Here is a 17,577-nt window from a genome sequence, read left to right as displayed (position 1 = left end):
ATGTCCAGGAGGTTAGGTATATTAAATGCATTTTTACTTTTAATTTTTTTATTTGAGTATAATTGGTGTGTAATGTTACATTAGTTTCAGATGTACAACATAGTAACTCAACAAGTTTATACATTATGCTGTGCTCAACTCAAGCATAGTTGCCATCTGTCACCATACAACACTATTATAATATCACTGACTGTGTTCCTTTTCCTGTGCCTTCCTTTCCTCCCATGAATTATTTAGTACATAACTGGAAGCCTGGATCTCCCACTCCCCTTCACCTATTTTGCCAACCCCCTTACCCTCCTTCCTTTGGGCAACCATTAATTTCTTCTATGTGTTATAGATTTGATTCTGCTTTTTGTTTGTTTATTCATTTTTAGAGTCCACATATGAGTAAAATCATATGATATTTGTCATTCTCTCTCTGACTTTCATTTAGCATAGTGTCCTCTAGGTCCAAACATTTTGTCACAAATGGCAAGGTCTCATCCTTTGCTATGGCTGCATAGTATTCCATTGTATATGTCTACCACATTTTCCTTATCTATTTGTCTATCAATAGACATTATGCTCCTTCCATATCTTGGCTATTGTAAATAATGCTACAATAAACATAGGAGTGCATATATCTTTTCTTTTTAAAAATTTTAAATTTTTTAAGTTTTTTTACTTTATTTATATTCACATTAGTTAACATATAGTATATTATTAGTTTCAGGGGTAGAATTTAGTGATTCACCAGTTGAACATAACACCCAGGGCCCATTACATCCCATGTCCTCCTTAAGGCCCATCACCCAGTTCCCCCATCCCTCACCCACCTCCACTCCAGAAACTCTGTTTGTTTCCTATAGTTAAGAGTCTCTTATGGTTTGCCTCCCCCTCTGTTTCCATCTTATTTTTTTCCTTCCCTTCCCACATGTTCATCTGTTGTGTTTCTTAAATTCCACATAGGATTGAAATCATATGGTATTTGTCATTCTCTGACTTATTTCACTTAGCATAATATACTCTAGTTCCATCCATGTGGTTGCAAATGGCAGGACTTCATTCTTTTTGATGGCTGAGTAATATTCCTCTGTGTCTGTGTGTCTGTGTGTGTGTGTGTGAGTATACCACATCTTTATCCATTTGTCAGTTGAAAGACACCTGGACTTCTTCCATAGTTTGGCTATTGTGGACATTGCTGCTGTAAACATTGGGATACATGTGTACCTTTGAATCACTACTTTTGTATCCTTAGGAAAAATATCTAGTAGCTTGATAGCTGGGTTTTAGGGTAGTTCTATTTTTCGCTATTTGAGGAACCTCCATACTGTTTTCCAGAGGAGCTTCACCAGTTTGCATTTCCACCAACAGTGTAAAAGTGTTCCCCTTACTCTGTATCCTTGCCAACATCTGTTGTTTCCCGGGTTGTCAATTTTAACCATTCTGACTTTTGTGGGGTGGTATCTCATTGTGGTTTTGATTTGTATTTCACTGATGATGAGTGATGTTGAGCATCTTTTCATATGTCTATTGGCCATTTGTATGTCTTCTTTGGAGAAATGTCTATTCATGTCTTCTGCCCATTTCTTGACTAGATTTTTTTCTTCTTTAAGGGTGAATATATCTTTTCAAATAAGTGCTTTCATTTTTTTGGGATTTGCTAATTCTCCCAAGAGTTTACATATATATGAGGAGGAAAAAAAGACAACATAACATCATCAGGCATATTGGAATTTGAATCTTAGCTCTAATATTTACTAACAATATGCTTTGGGAGAAACTACTCAACCACACTATGAGTTATTGTTTTATTATTATTATTATTTTATTTTAATTCCATATAGTTAACATACAGTGTTACATTAGTTTCAGGTATACAACATAATGATTCAGTAATTCTATACATTACTCAATGCTCATCACTCTTAATCCCCTTCTCTTATTTCATTCATCCCCCTACCCACCTCCCCTGTGGTAACCATCAGTTTTTTCTCTATAGTTAAGAGTCTGTCTTTTGGTTTATCTATTTTGTTCTTTGTTCATTTGTTTTGTTTCTTAAATTTCACATATGAGTGAAATCATAGTATTTGTCTTTCTCTGATTGACTTATTCACTTAGCATTATACTCTCTAAATCCATCCATGTTGATGCAAATGGCAAAATTTCATTCTTTTGATGGCTAAGTAATATTCCATTATATATATATATATACCATCTCTTCTCTATCCATTCATCTATTGATGGACACTTGGGCTGCTTCTATAATTTGGTATTTGAAAATAATTATGCTGTAAACATAGGTGTGCATAGGGGTGCCTAGGTGGCTCAGTGGGTTAAGGCCTCTGCCTTCTGCTCAGGTCATGATCCCAGGGTCCTGGGATCAAGCCCCACATCGGGCTTTCTGCTCAGCAGTGAGCCTGCTTCCCCTCTCACTCTGCCTGCCTCTCTGCCTACTTGTGATCTCTGTCTGTTGAATAAATAAATAGAATCTTTAAAAAAATAGGTGTGTATATATCTTTTCAAATTAGTGTTTTTGTATTCTTTAGGTAAATACTCAGTAGTGGAATTATTGGATAATATGCTAATTCTATTTTTAGTTTTTTGAGAAACCTCTATACTGCTTATCATGGTGGCGGTTCCAGTTCTTGTTCCCACCAACAGTGCACAAACATTCCTTTTTCTCCACATCCTTGCCAACTGTTTCTTGCCAAGCTGTTTCTTGTATTTTTGATTTGAGCCATTCTGACATGTGTGAGGTGATATATCACTGTGGTTTTGATTTGCACTCCCCTGATGGTTAGTGATGAGCATGTTTTCCTGTGTCTGTTGGCCATTGGTATGTCTTCTTTGGAGAAATGTCTGTTCATGTCTTCTGTCCATTTTTAAATTGGGTTTTCAACTGATTCATTGTTGAGTTGTATAAGTTCTTTGTGATGTTGGATACTAACTCTTTATTGGATATGTCATGTGAAATACCTTCTCCCCTTCAGTAGGTTGTCTCTTAGTTTTGCTGGTTGTTTTCTTTGCTGTACAGAAACCTTTTATTTTGATGTAGTCCCAATAGTTTATTTTTGCTTTTGCTTCCCTTGCTTCAGGAGACTTACTTAGACAAATGTTGCTATAGCCAGTGTCAGAGAAATTACTGCTTATGTTCTCTTCTAGGATTTTTATGGCATCAAGTTTCACATTTAGGTCCTTAATCCATTTTGAGCCTATTTTTGTGTATGGTCCAGTTTCATTCTTTTGCATGTAGCTGTCCAATTTTACCAATATATCAGTAGAAGAGACTGTCTTAGTTCCATTGCATATTCTTGTTCCTTTGTCAAAGATTAATTGACATAAAAAAGTGAGTTTATTTTTGGGCTTTCTATTCTGTTCTACTGATCTGTGTGTCTATTTTTTTGTGCTGGTACTGTATTGTTTTGATTACTACAACTTTGTAGTATATCTTGAAATCTGGGATTGTGAATTTTCTAGTTTTTTTTTCTTTTCTAAGACTGTTTTGGCTATTAGGGGTCCTTTGTGATTCCATACAAATTTTAGAATTTTTTGTTCTAATTATGTGAAAAATGCTGTTCATATTTTGGTAGGGATTGCATTAAATCTGAAGATTGCTTTGGGTAGTATGGTCACTTTAACAATATGTGTTCTTCCAGTCCATAAGCATGAAATATCTTTCCATTTGTTGGTGTCATCTTTAATTTCCTTCATCAATGTTGTAGTTTTCAGAGTATAGGTCTTTCAACTCCTTGGTTAAGTTTATTCCTAGGTATTTTGTTATTGTTTGTGTAATTATAAATGGAATTACTTTCATTTTTTTTTTAATTTGGGCTGGCAGAATTTATTCCTTTTCACCCTCTAATAACATATAGGTGAGACATTTGAATTGTTATAATTTGTTTACAGAAGATTTTCTTCTTTGGTATTACTTTACCATGTATTTTTTTTTTTTTTACTTTCTTAACTTCTCTTTCAGCTATTTCATTATTAGTGTATAGAAATGGAATGGATTTGGGTGCCTGGGTGGCTCAGTCAGTTAAGCGTATGTCTTCAGCTAAGGTCATGATCCCAGGATCCTTGGATCAAGTCCCACATCGAGCTCTTTGCTTAGCAAGGAGTCTGATCCTCCCTTTCCCTCCCCCTACTCATACTCTTTCTCTCCTTCTCTCCCTCATTCTTTCTCTCAAATAAATAAAATCTAAAAAAAAAAATGCAGCAGGTTTCCATATGCTGATTTTGTATCCTACAGCCTTAGTGAATTCATCTATCAGTTCTAGTAGCTTTTTGGTGGTCTTCAGGGTATGTTAAGTATAGTATCATGTCATCTCCAAATACTGAATTTGGATGCCTCTTATTTCTTTTTGTTGTCTGCTTCCAATACTATGTTGAATAATGGATGAGAGTAGACATCTTTGTCTTATTCTTGATTTTAGAAGACATCCTCTCACTTTCCCACCATTGAATATGATGTTAGTTATAGGTTTTTCATATATGGCCTTTATTATGTTGAGTTATGTTCCCTCTAAATGTCCTTTGTTGAGGGTGATTATGAATGGATGTTGCACTTTGTCAAAGGTTTTTTCTGCATCTATTGAAATGATCATATGGTTCTTATGCTTTCTCTTGTTGATGTATTGTGTTATAGTGATTGATTCACAAATACTAAACCACGCTTGCATTTCAGGAATAAATCCTACTCGATCATGGTGGAGGATTTTTTTAATATACTGTTGGATTTGGTTTGTTATTTTTTTAGGGTGTTTGCATCTATGATCATCAGAGATCTTGGCCTGTAGTCCTCTCTCTTTATTTTATTGTTTTTTGTAGTGTCTTTATCTGGTTTTAGTATCAAGGTAATGCTGGTCTCAGAATGAATTTAGAAGTTTTCCTTCCTCTTTTATTATTTTTTTAATAGTTTGAGAAGAATAGGTACTAACTCTTCTTTAAATGTTTGGTAGAACTCACCTGTGAAGATAAGCTGGCTGGTCCTGGACTTTTTTTTTTTAACTTGAAGGGTTTTTTTTTTTAATTTTGTTTTAATTTTTTTGATTCAATTGTATTGCTGAAAGAGTTTTAGATTTTAATCTACAAAACAATGTTAATAATTCCTGTCTTGTAAGATTAATATGAGAGCTAAAATAAATAAATAAAAAGTTATTTGTATAACATATATTTATTAAATATATATAAGATATATATACACGCATATGTATATATATGTTTATTTATATATATTTGTGTGTGTGTGTGTGTGTGTGTGTATATATATATATATATATATATATATATATATGGTCTGGATATGGAGCTATAAGCAATAGGGAGGAATGCAGGTCTCAGACAGAGGAGGGAGGTAATAAAATCAGTTTTAAAAAAGTAAATCCAAGGTAGCATGTGGGGTGGTTTGAAGCAAGGACATGTGATAGAATAGAGACCAATAAGGAAATGGAAAAGAGTGAGTCTTATAGGACAGCTGCAGGACACTTTTCCTATCCCTATCACAGCTTACAGATTAGGTGTTTATGGCCCACCTTTCCTCCCCTCTAGCACTTTGAGTTACCACAACTGGAAGGCAGGAGTGATAGGGGTGGTATCAACTTGAAGTAAGTTGGATGTCAGCCTATCAAAACCTTGAGACAGGGATGGACCACACTCCTACTAGAAAAATCAGTTAATACTCTTTCTAAAAAATATATAGAATAGCTAGAATGTATCAGTCATGTTCAAGGCACTGGGAATATAGCAGTGAATAAAGTGCCTATCCGTATAGAGGTACTTTCAAGCTGAAGAGACTAGAAAAAAAATAGATTAGATAGAATATTTTATATGGTGATATATGGTAACTTAGAGAAAGGTAAAACAGAGTAAGTGGATTAAAAATGCTAGAATGAATAAATCTGCTTATTTTATAGGGACTTATTAAAGACCTCACTGATAATGAGATTTTAAACTGATTCCTGACAGAGTTGAGGATACTGTCCTTGAGGGTATCTGGGGAAAGATTTCTAGGAGGGGGAGAATGACCAGAAGCAATGAGGTAGAGGTAGCAGGAATGCAAGGGCCCAAAGGGAAGGGGGAAGGAGACGTGCTCAGAGAAGAGAAAGGTAGTGAAAGGCTTTTGTAAGGACTTTGGCTTTCACTGTGAGATGGAGAGTTGTTGGAGAGATCTGATCCAAGGACCAATATGACCTGAGCTAATGTTTTTTTTTTTTAATTTCAAAATTACTTTTATTGTAAAATAAAACACAGATACAGAAAACCAATGTATGACTTAATGCATTTTATGAGATGTCACCTCTGTTACCACCACCCAGGTGAAAAATTGCCAGTCACCCTGCAGCCCCTCTCTGTGCCCACCTCAGTCACACCTGCCTCCCCCAACCAGTGACCACCAAGTGATTTCATAACAATCACGTCTATGTTTCTTTATAGATTTATCACCCAAAGAGCATCCCTGGTAGGCTCATACTTCATGCTTTTTACAATTCAAAATGTCTTGTCTCTTTTAATTTGCAAGTTCTCCCTCTACCTTTTCCTTCCTTTATAGTTTATATGTAAAGGTCTCAGGCCTTCGACCTATAGTTTCTCCTAGTCTGGATGTTGCTCTTTGCATACTGTGGTGCTGTTTAGCTTGCTTCTCTGTCCTCAGAGTTTCATGCAAATTTGTTCAGAGGCTTGATCAGCCTGAATCATGTTTTAAAGGCTGTCATATTGAGAATGGACAGTAGGGAAGCATTCTATTTGAAAATTAGTTAACCATCAGAATAATACCAATGACTTACTGGACATTTACAATATACCAGGCTTTATACTAAGCATTTTTTAAAGCAAGATCTCAGGTAAAACATTCAACAAATTAGTGAAGAGATTACTACTCCAAATTACAGTTAAGGAAACAGGCTTAAAGGTAGTTAAATATTTACCCTCACTAGGACAGCTAGCTAGTGACAAAAGGAAGATCTGATTGCAAAGCTTATATGCTACACAGACTCTGGTTTTGCTTTGCATTCAAATCTTAAATCACCTAGGTTCTAGGAAACAAAAGTTGAATGGCCCTAAAGAGGCTTTCATTAGAAAGGGCTCTAAGCATCAGCTAGAGCCTTTTTTCGAATGCTTCAAGATTCTTTTTAGATGGTGGGTAGGCAAAGAGAAGCCCTTTTTCACATTAATTATTTGCCTGAATCACAGGAGGGGTTGATGACTGAGCCTGTCCTGCAATCCAGTTCTTTTTGACTCTTCAGGCATCATGTAATGGAAAGAGCTTCAGGTGTACGTACATAAACACAGGCTGCATATGCTATGGCTGAGATCCAGCAACATGTTGGTGTCCTCATTAGGCAAGGGAATGGCTTATTGTCTCTAATACAAATCAGAACACCAGTCAACACAGACTTATATCCTCAGTGTAGCCCTTTGAATATAGTTGGCAGACTAGAGATTCTTTCTCTTTTTTTTTTGTAATTTTATTTTATTTTTTTTAATGTTCCAAGATTCATAGTTTATGCACCACACCCAGTGCTCCACACAATCTGTGCCCTCCTTTTAATACCCACCACCAGACTCACCCAAATCCCCACCCCCTCCCCTCCAAAACCCTCAGATTTTTTCTCAGGGTCCATAGTCTCTCCATGGTTCATCCCCGCCTCCGATTTCCCCCAACTCACTTCTCCTTTGCTTCTTCCATTGTCCTCCATGTTATTCCTTATGCTCCACAAATAAGTGAAACCATATAATTGACTCTCTCTGCTTAACTTATTTCATTCAGCATAATCTCCTTCAGTCCCGTCCATGTTGATACAAAAGTTGGGTATTCATCCTTTTTGATGGAGGCATGATACTCCATTGTATATATGGACCATATCTTCTTTATCCATTCATCTCTTGAGGAGCATCTTGGCTCTTTCCACAGTTTGGAGACCATGGCCATTGGTGCTATGAACATTGGGGTACAGATGGCCCTTCTTCTCACTATATCTGTATCTCTGGGGTAAATACCCAGTAGTGCAATTGCAGGGTCATAGGGTAGCTCTATTTTTAACTTCTTAAGGAATCTCCATACCGTTTTCCAAAGTGGCTGCACCAACTTGCATTCCCACCAATAGTGTAAGAGGGTTCCCCTTTCTCCACATCCTCTCTAACACTTGTTGTTTAGTGTCTGGTTGATTTTGGCCATTCTAACTGGTGTAAGGTGATATCTCAATGTGGTTTTTTTTTTAGGGGAGAAAACGTAACTTTGATAACTTTTCATTTTGCAATAGTATCAAACTTACAGAAAAGTTTAAAAAGTTATACAAAGAACTCCTGTGTGCTCTTCATCCAAATTGCCCAAATTTTAACATTTGCCACATTTGCTCTAATACATATATTGGAGAGTAAGTTACAGACATGCTGCCCTTTTACCTCTGAATACTTCAGTGTGTCATTCCTAAGAACAAGGACATTCTCTTACATAACTATCACATGATTATCAAAATCAGAAGATTAACAGTGAGACAATATTATCTAATCTACAGACAGTATTAAACATTTGCTCATTAACTTAATATATCCCATATAGTTAGAGAAAAATAATTTTTAAGGATCCAATCCAGGAGTATACATTGCATTATAATATCTCTTTAATTTCCTTCAGTCTAAAACAACTCCTGAGTCTTTCTTAGTCTTTTATGACCTTTACATTTTTGAAGAGCATAGGCCAATTATCTGTAGGAGGTCATTCAACTCAGGTTTATCTGATGTTCCTTCACAATTAAATTCAGATTTTGTACCTTTGGCAGGATCAGCAGATAAGTGATGTTGTGTTCTTTACAGTGCATCATATCAAGAGGCACAGATGGTAGTTTGTTCCATTCCTAATGATGATAAACTTGATCCCTTGAATAAGGTGGTATTTGCCAGTCTTCTCTACTATTAAGTTATTATTTTCCCCTTTGCAATTTCCCTTTGTAGTTAATAAGTATTTTTTTAAATTTGTTTATTTTCAGCGTAACAGTGTTCATTGTTTTTGCACCACACCCAGTGCCTCATGCAGTACATGCCCTCCCTATTAATGTGGTTTTGATTTGAATCTCCCTGATGGCTAATGATGATGAACATTTTCTCATGTGTCTGTTAGCCATTTGTATGTCTTCTTTGGAGAAGTGTCAAAAATATACAGTGGAAAAAAGACAGTCTCTTCAATTAATGGTGCTGGGAAAACTGGATGGCTATGTATAGAAGAATGAAACTCAACCATTTTCTTATAACATATACAAAGATAAACTCAAAATGGATAAAAGACCTCAATGTGAGTCAGGAATCTATCAAAATCTTAGAAGAGAACATGGGCAGTAACCTCTTTGACATGGGCCACAGCAACTTCTTTCAAGACATGGAGACATGTCTTTGCAAAGGAAACAAAGGTAAAAATGAACTTCTGGGACTTCATCAAGATCAAGTCTTCCACACAGCAAAGGAAACAGTCAACAAAACAAAGGGACAACCCACAAAATAGGAGAAGATATTCACAAATGACACTATAGGCAAAGGGCTGATATCCAAGATCTCTAAAGAACTCCTCAAACTCAACACACAGAAAACAGATAATCATGTCAAAAAATGGGCAGAAGACATGAACAGACTAGATATTCTTTAAGTATAAATAATTTCTTGTTTTAATTTTATATTGAATGAATTGGTGCTGGCTATTTGGCAATCAGTTCAGTTGGAGAAATTAGCTATTGGAGTGAAATCACATCCTGCACAGGGTTTAAAAAGTTTACAGAGTTCCCCCTTATCTGAGATATTACTTCCTGAGGTTTCATTTACTTACAGCCAACCACTGTTTGGAAGTAGATGATTCTTCTGACAGAAAGTCAGAAGTTCACTGGTAGCCTAATGCTATGTCATAATGCCGTTCACCAAACTTCATCTCATCATGGAAGCATATTATCTCACATCATCACAAGGAGGAAGGAGACCACATTCACACAATTTTAATTACAGTATGTTGTTATTATTTTTCTGTTTTATTGTTAGTTATTATTAACCTCTTATCATGCTTAATTTATAAAATAAACTTTATCATAGCTATATATGTATAGAAAAAAAACATAGTATGCGCAGATCTTCCTTGACTTACAAAAGGGTTACATTCCCATAAACTCATTGTAAATTGAAAATATTAAGTTGAAAGTGCATTTAATACAGCTAACTTACCAAACAACATAGCTTAGGCTAACCTATATTAAACCTGCTCAGAGTGCTTACATTAGCCTATGGTTGCAAAATCATCTAATACAAAGTTTACTTTGTAATAAAGTGCTAACTAACTCATGTAATTGGCTGAATACTGAAAGTGAAACCCAGAATAGTTGTCTGGGTGCGGAATGGTTGTTGAGGGTATTGGTTGTTTACCTTCATGATCATGATCATGTTTACCCTCACGATCATGACTGGGAGCTGCCACTCTCTAGTATCATGACAGAGTACCTACTGCATATCGCTAGCCCAGGAAAAGATCCAAATTCAAAATTTGACATATACTTTCTACTGAATTTACATATACTTTCTACTTTTCTACTGAAAATATGAATTTTGCACCATTGCAAAGTCAAATACACACACACACACACACACACACACACACACACACGCATAAGTGGAACAATTTAAGTCTGGGACCATTTGTATAGGGTTTGGTATTATCCACAGTTTCAGACAACCACTGGGATTCTTGGAAACTTTCTTCCTCAGAGACTAGTGTGCTATAACAGTGACATTTACCCCCATCTTTGGAGTTAAATGTGCAGATAATGATGTAATCATAGTCCGTCCCCAAAGAAACAGATACTGCTTGTTTATGTCTTGACCAAAGAGATGCCATCTACTGATGATAAGGAGCACATTATTTAATTGTTTCTTTCACTCCTGCCCTATCCATCTTGCATCTTTGATTGGGAAATTATATTCTGAGTGTTTGCAAGTCACTGCCTGCCTCTGAAACCATATATTCCTTTTGTTCCTTTTTTTTTTTAAATTTTTTATTTGTTTATTTTCAGCGTAACAGTGTTCATTGTTTTTGCACCACACCCAGTGCTCCATGCAGTACGTGCCCTCCCTATTACCCACCACCTGGTTCCTCAACCTCCCACCCCCACCCCCCCCACCCCCCGCCCCTTCAAAACCCTCTGGTTGTTTTTCAGAGTCCATAGTCTCTCATGGTTCATCTCTCCTTCCAGTTTCCCTCAACTCCCTCTCCTCTCCATCTCCCCATGTCCTCCGTGTTCTTTGTTATGCTCCTTTAAAGCTAACATTTTAACTCTCCTCCTGTGAGACTAGACTTCTTCTCTGCTACTCTTCCTTACCCTGAATAAAAACAGCTAAGTTTTTTTTTTCTTTTTTAATGCCTTTCCACCAAACTTGAACCATTCGTGTGACCCTCAGTTTATTCCATGTTTCTGTGACTCAGTTTCATATTCAGCATATAAATTTTAAGTTGCTCTCAGGGGAGCCTGGCTGGCTTAGTCGGTGGAGCATGCAACTCTTGGTCTTGGGATTGTGAGTTCAAGCCCCATGTTGGGTGTAGAAATTACTTCAAAAATGAAATCTTAAAAAAGAGGGAGAGAGAGATGCTTTAAGTCATTCCAGACTATGGTTCTGAATTAAATGTCATTAAATCTGTTTTCTTAGGTCATCATTAAAATGTGTCAAGAGAAAAAATCAAAACTTTCCACATCACACACAATTTGTGAGAGGAAAGAAAAAAGATAGTTGTTCATTTCCAGCATGAATGTTCATATCTTTAAATACATGATGTTCATGAGAATAGCCAAAGTATGAGCCCCATGTCCTTTTTGTAAAGAAATCACATATTCCTCTCTAAGAAATTCCTTCATTCTTCTCTTTTTTCAGAGTGAAGTAAAAAGAGAAGACATCTTCAAAATCACAGGGGGAAATCTAGATCTCATCCTGAGAACAGAAATGGGATTTAAAATAAATATTGCCAGGCTGGAATGCAGGAATCCAGCCATCAACTGTCCATTCCTAACCCTCCGGGGAGCTCCGCATTTATATTCAGCCAGACAGATGTGTCTGATGGCCTCCAGAGAAGGGCATTTCACCCCACTCACAGAGCACTTGGTCAATGAGTCCAGTGTCCAAGAAACTTGTCAATTGTGAAATTCATTGTGTACCCTGAATCTCCTTAGCCATGTTATTAACCAATATCCCCTTGCTCATTCCCCAGTGGACAAGAAGAACAGATGGCTATTCTCTTCTGTCGGGGAGAGCATTTGGAAGCCTTGGAGTCTTTAGGTGAAGCTAGTCAGTTACTTCCTTTCGTCTATCATCAGTCTTCTTAATAACATCCCCCATCCCCATCCTGTATCCACACCACATAAATTCCCATCAAAATCCTAGGTAAAATACACAATGAAAAATATTTCACTGTGAAAATATTGTAACTCCTGTTTTATGGTGTCATTGTATCAGCTCCTTCAAATGGGATAATGAAATCTGCATCCACATTTGTTTCTCTTATCTTACATGGTGATATATGAAAGCAAGTTTGAAGTTTATGGATTATGTCCAATTACTTAATATCAACATAATTTAATATATTCTTTGGCTATAAATGAGAAAAGCATTTTTTTATAAATTTATTTTTTTTTTCAGCGTAACAGTATTCATTGTTTTTGCACAACACCCAGTGCTCCATGCAATACGTGCCCTCCCTATTACCCACCACCTGGTTTCCCCCAACCTCCCACCCCCGCCCCTTCAAAACCCTCGGGTTGTTTTTCAGAGTCCATAGTCTCTTATGGTTCACCTCCCCTTCCAATTTTTTTTTATAAACATATAATGTATTTTTATCCCCAGGGGTAAAGGTCTGTGAATCGCCAGGTTTACACACTTCACAGCACTCACGATAGCACTTACCCTCCCCAATGTCCATAACCCTCTCCCCCTCTCCCAACCCCACCTACCCCCAGCAACCCCCAGTTTGTTTTGTGAGATTAAGAGTCATTTATGCTTTGTCTCCCTCCCAATCTAAAGGGTATCATGCTTAGTGAAATAAGTCAATCGGAGAAAGACAACTATCATATGATCTCCCTGATATGAGGACATGGAGATGCAACATGGGGGGTTAGGGGGATAGGAGAAGAATAAATGAAACAAGATGGGATTGGGAGAGAAAAGCATTTTTCATTTGTTTCAGTTACATTCAAATGTTGTTGGTGAATTTGTGGTTCAGATTTTATCAGCATTTGCAGAATGTGTATTATTTCACTGTTAAAAAGACTTGATCTAGATTTTGTCAACATAAGTATTTGGTAAATTTTATTAATAAATACTTATCTTGAAGAACTACAGATTCATAGTTACAAAATTATTACTTACTCCCGAAAAGAAATTAATCTCTATTCCATCTTAGTAAAATTAAATATTTCCTGAATATGTTTATTTATTTCTAGAATTTCTGGTAATACATACAGTAAATGTGAAACAGAATGACTATAAATATTTCACTCTTACGTGCTCCAAATCCATTTGAAGAGGTGATGGGAATCTTGACAATATATCTGACAATCATTATCAAGTTGTGTTCATTGGGATTTTCCTCCAAAAGTAATGGATTATGTTATAAGACATATATGGGTTTCATAAGATCTTCTTTGTAGGCATCAGGCAAAGTATATTGACTAAATATTGAAAAAAAAGACATTTATTTAAGGTGGGAAGAAATCTCTAAAATTATGTGATCATGAAATTGTGTGTGTGTGTGTGTGTGTGTGTGTGTGTGAATTGCTGAAAAGGAAACAAATGCGGTACTGTAATCTACATTCTTGAATAAGTTAAATTGTTGGCATGTATCTTATCACTAACTGATGAAATCATCTCTCTCATAAACATTGAAATCTACATTCAAAAGCAGTACTAAAGATAATTCCTAAAGACTTGATGCTGGTTCATGAGGCTCTGTAATAAGCATTATATCAAATAAACAATTCAAGGTAATTTTAAAAAATATGTTGTGGAAATAAAACACGGAGCCTGTTAAATCTCTTTAAGGCCTACTGTTCCTACTATTTTGCCTGTGGCTAATGGGCCTGCTTTCTAAACTAGTGCTTTATTTTATTTTATTTTTTCAGTGTTCCAAGATTCATCTATTGTATCTAATTACTCCCTGACACAACATGAGACATGCAGTATAAACCAGCAAAGAGTCAGATAGAAACAGCAATTATGTGTGTGAAGTCACTAGAATTTACATTAGAAGCAGAATCTGTCTATGGCATATGGCAGTCCCCAGAACCACCTAAGATGGATTCACATGGATTGTTCCAGGGAAAAGTTTACTTGAAGTCACTTGATCCTAAAAGCCTCTGAGACCCTAAAATCTCAACACACAAAGACAGACAATGATATAATTCAAGTCAAATATATCTGTAAGCAGGTAAAGCAAATCACTTACATATTTGTCTAAGTCCATGGTTTAGGTTTAGATGGGATAGAGCATTAAGGGAGGGTTAGTATATTCAGACAGGAAAGAACTAGGGGGGGATATTGTTACTTTTTATTTCCCTGATCATTCTAGGAGAAAGATTTTATGGAAGAAGGCTCTATTTGGAAGGTGCTAGGAAAATGACAGAGGTTAGACCTTTCAAGGAGAATGTAGAAGACCGATGTCTCAAGGATGGTAGCCTGCCTAGAAAAAGCTTACAGAGAGGAGAGAGCTGATGATTTTTTTGGAGAGGAGCAGAGAAGCTGAGAAGAGAAAGGGACTAGGAGAGGGACAAGGAATGAGGTGTATGGGATTGTGGAAATGAAATGCGACTAGTTCCCATTGAGGAATCAGATCTCTTGGAGACTTATGTCCCATCCAACACATCTCCCTTATCTCTCAGAGTCAAAATGTAAAAATCTTAGGAAAAGGAGTGTTGGAAGCCTATTTTATTGTGTTCCAACAGATATTTCCATCATTTCTATAGTAACCCTGCGACAATGCTGTCCTGGCTTGACTCAGTCACCATTTTCAAGAGCTCACTAACTTCCAACCCTCCATTCCATGTAAAGATGACCCTTGCCATTTGAAAGAATTTCTTTACTTCTTTTATCCTGAACCATTCTGGATTTGCATTTTCCTTGCAAGGATGCCCTCATTTTCAGATGACCCAGTGGAAAAGTATCTTCTAGTTCCCTCAGTGCTCAGGGAGCCAAAGCCACAGCTTCTCCCTTCCAAGGGACACTAACAGAATCAGGAAGGCTCCCCCAGTGTATTGTCTGGCTGAGGCTTACTGAAACAAACTGGTTCTTTTGTCTCAACCTGTTCTAGGCCCATACACTAACCCTCACTGCCTCATTTCCTAAAATGTAATAATTTAATCTAAGACTTTAATAGAATTCAATAATCTCTCACTACATGTATTCATTATTCATATTAGAAACTCAACTCATACCAGCTTAAAGGTCATTTATACATATATATATATATATATATATATATATATATATATATATATCATAAACCCCTGAAAATAGGAATATGGTTGAGCATTAGAAACAGTTGGAAGCAAGAACTTTAATGCATACATTTGTCTCCACATCTTTAGTCTCTGTTTTTCTCCACACACCTGTTTCTTTCTTCTTTCACATGGTGGAATTTTCTTTCCTTTAAACCACAAAGCAAAATATATATAGCTCCAACTAAGAACATCTGAGCTTTATGTGTGATGGAGATAAACAGACTGTTTAGTTCCAGTTCCAAATGGCTTCTGATATGATTATGTTCATGTGTCTACATCTGAGCCAATCACCCTGGACTAGTGGCCACCTTGGCCTAGTGGCCACGTTTGGTTACTACATGTGTTTTCACAGCAACCTCTTGATGAGCAAATCAGATGGGGAGGTAGAGAAGAGAGTGAGTAGGAGGTCTGTTCTCTGAGGTATCCATGATGTTCCTAAAATTGTATCAACTGTCCTCACTCTTAAGACCTGGCATAGAGTCCAGCACAGAACCTTCTATGTATGAGATTAAGGAAAAGATTTCCATGGTGACTCTCTTTGCTACCTAGATTCTCATTGTTTTCTCTCTATAGAGCAGCCATAACCCTGAGATACCACTTGGCCTGTGAGTGAGACTGACTTTCACGTCTAACTCCAAAACTGAAGCCTTCTTAGTAATACTCCTCATCTCCATCCTGTATCCACACCACATAAATTCCCACTAAAACCCTAGATAAAATACATAATGAAACATTCTTCACTATGGAAATGTTACATCTCTTGCTTTGTGGTACCATTGTATCCACTCCTTTAAATAGGAGAACAAGACCTGCATCCGTATTTGCTTCTACATGATGAAATATGGAAACAGATTTGCAGTTAAGTCTAACAACTCAGTATCAGGATATAAAATGTAATCTATTCTCTGGATATAAATGAGAGAAGCAGTTTATATTTGTCTAAGTTATGTTAAACTTGCATTGGTGAATTTGCAGCTGGGATTTTATCAGTTTTTTGGAGAATGTGTTTCTGGGCCTCTGCTTCCTCCTCTGTAAAATAAGTGCTTTGAAATCTGAAAGATGCCTTTCAGATCTAGTATCCTATGACCTTATTATACTCCGCACTGTTCCATAATGTATCCAGTGGACTTGGCATCCATGTGTTGACCTTCTCTGTATCTCTCATGGCATCCAGCAGAAAATGGAACCCATAAAGTGCTCAGTAATTGTGTGTTGTTTATAGATGATGGTTGTGGTCATGAAATCTCTATCTCAGGACGTTGAGGAATCCTAAAGCACTTCCCTATGTCCATGGTAGAAGAAGATGAGAAAGGTATGCTTAGACTCTCAGAAAACTTTTGAAACACATTTATTTAAAAGATCGAGATCAGTTTAAAACTTTAATACTTTCCAGAGGAAATAGTTTCCTGAAAGTAATAGGACAACTGTTTTCACATGAGAGAAAGAGAGGGATACAAGAAGAAAAATAGGAGGAAAAAAATGGAAACACTTGCAAAACCTTGAAATCCTATCACACCTTGGTACTCAGGCTCTGGAAGCACTTCTTCCCCTTTGGCTGCGGTTCACACATGGGACTGAAATACCTTGTGACCTCACTCCAGAGGCAAGCTGAGGGTGTGAGGATCTTAGCTGCTGCACGGTTGGTGTGAGGGCTGGAGAAGAATCCTGGAGGCTTTCTGTGCTTTGCAAGAGGAAAGGAGAATCACTTTGTACTGTTTATTTTTTACCACGAGATTATTTCTACCTTTGAATCTAAATCCTTCTTGTTGTATCTATACTTGATTGCATCATGGTTACATCTTTTAGCCAGTGATAAGTTGGAGAAATGGGTACCTCATTCTTATGCACTTTTAGCACAGTATCATAAGATACTGTGATAAGATACATAAGATAAGATAAGATATTCAGGTTGGCACCCCTCTACACACATATATGTCTCAAGGTCTCTCAGGGATTTAATTCTATTATCCATACAGGGAAACTGGACACTGAGAAGGGGAAACCTAGGCTGAATCAAGAAAGTCTGTGAATCATAGGGCTTAGTTCTGCTGCTCAAAAACAGAAAGTCCTTCTTCTATAAGTGAGT

The sequence above is a fragment of the Meles meles genome, chromosome 9 (genome assembly GCF_922984935.1).
Source record: "Meles meles chromosome 9, mMelMel3.1 paternal haplotype, whole genome shotgun sequence".
Lineage (NCBI taxonomy): Eukaryota > Metazoa > Chordata > Mammalia > Carnivora > Mustelidae > Meles > Meles meles.
This window is presented reverse-complemented; position numbering follows the sequence as displayed.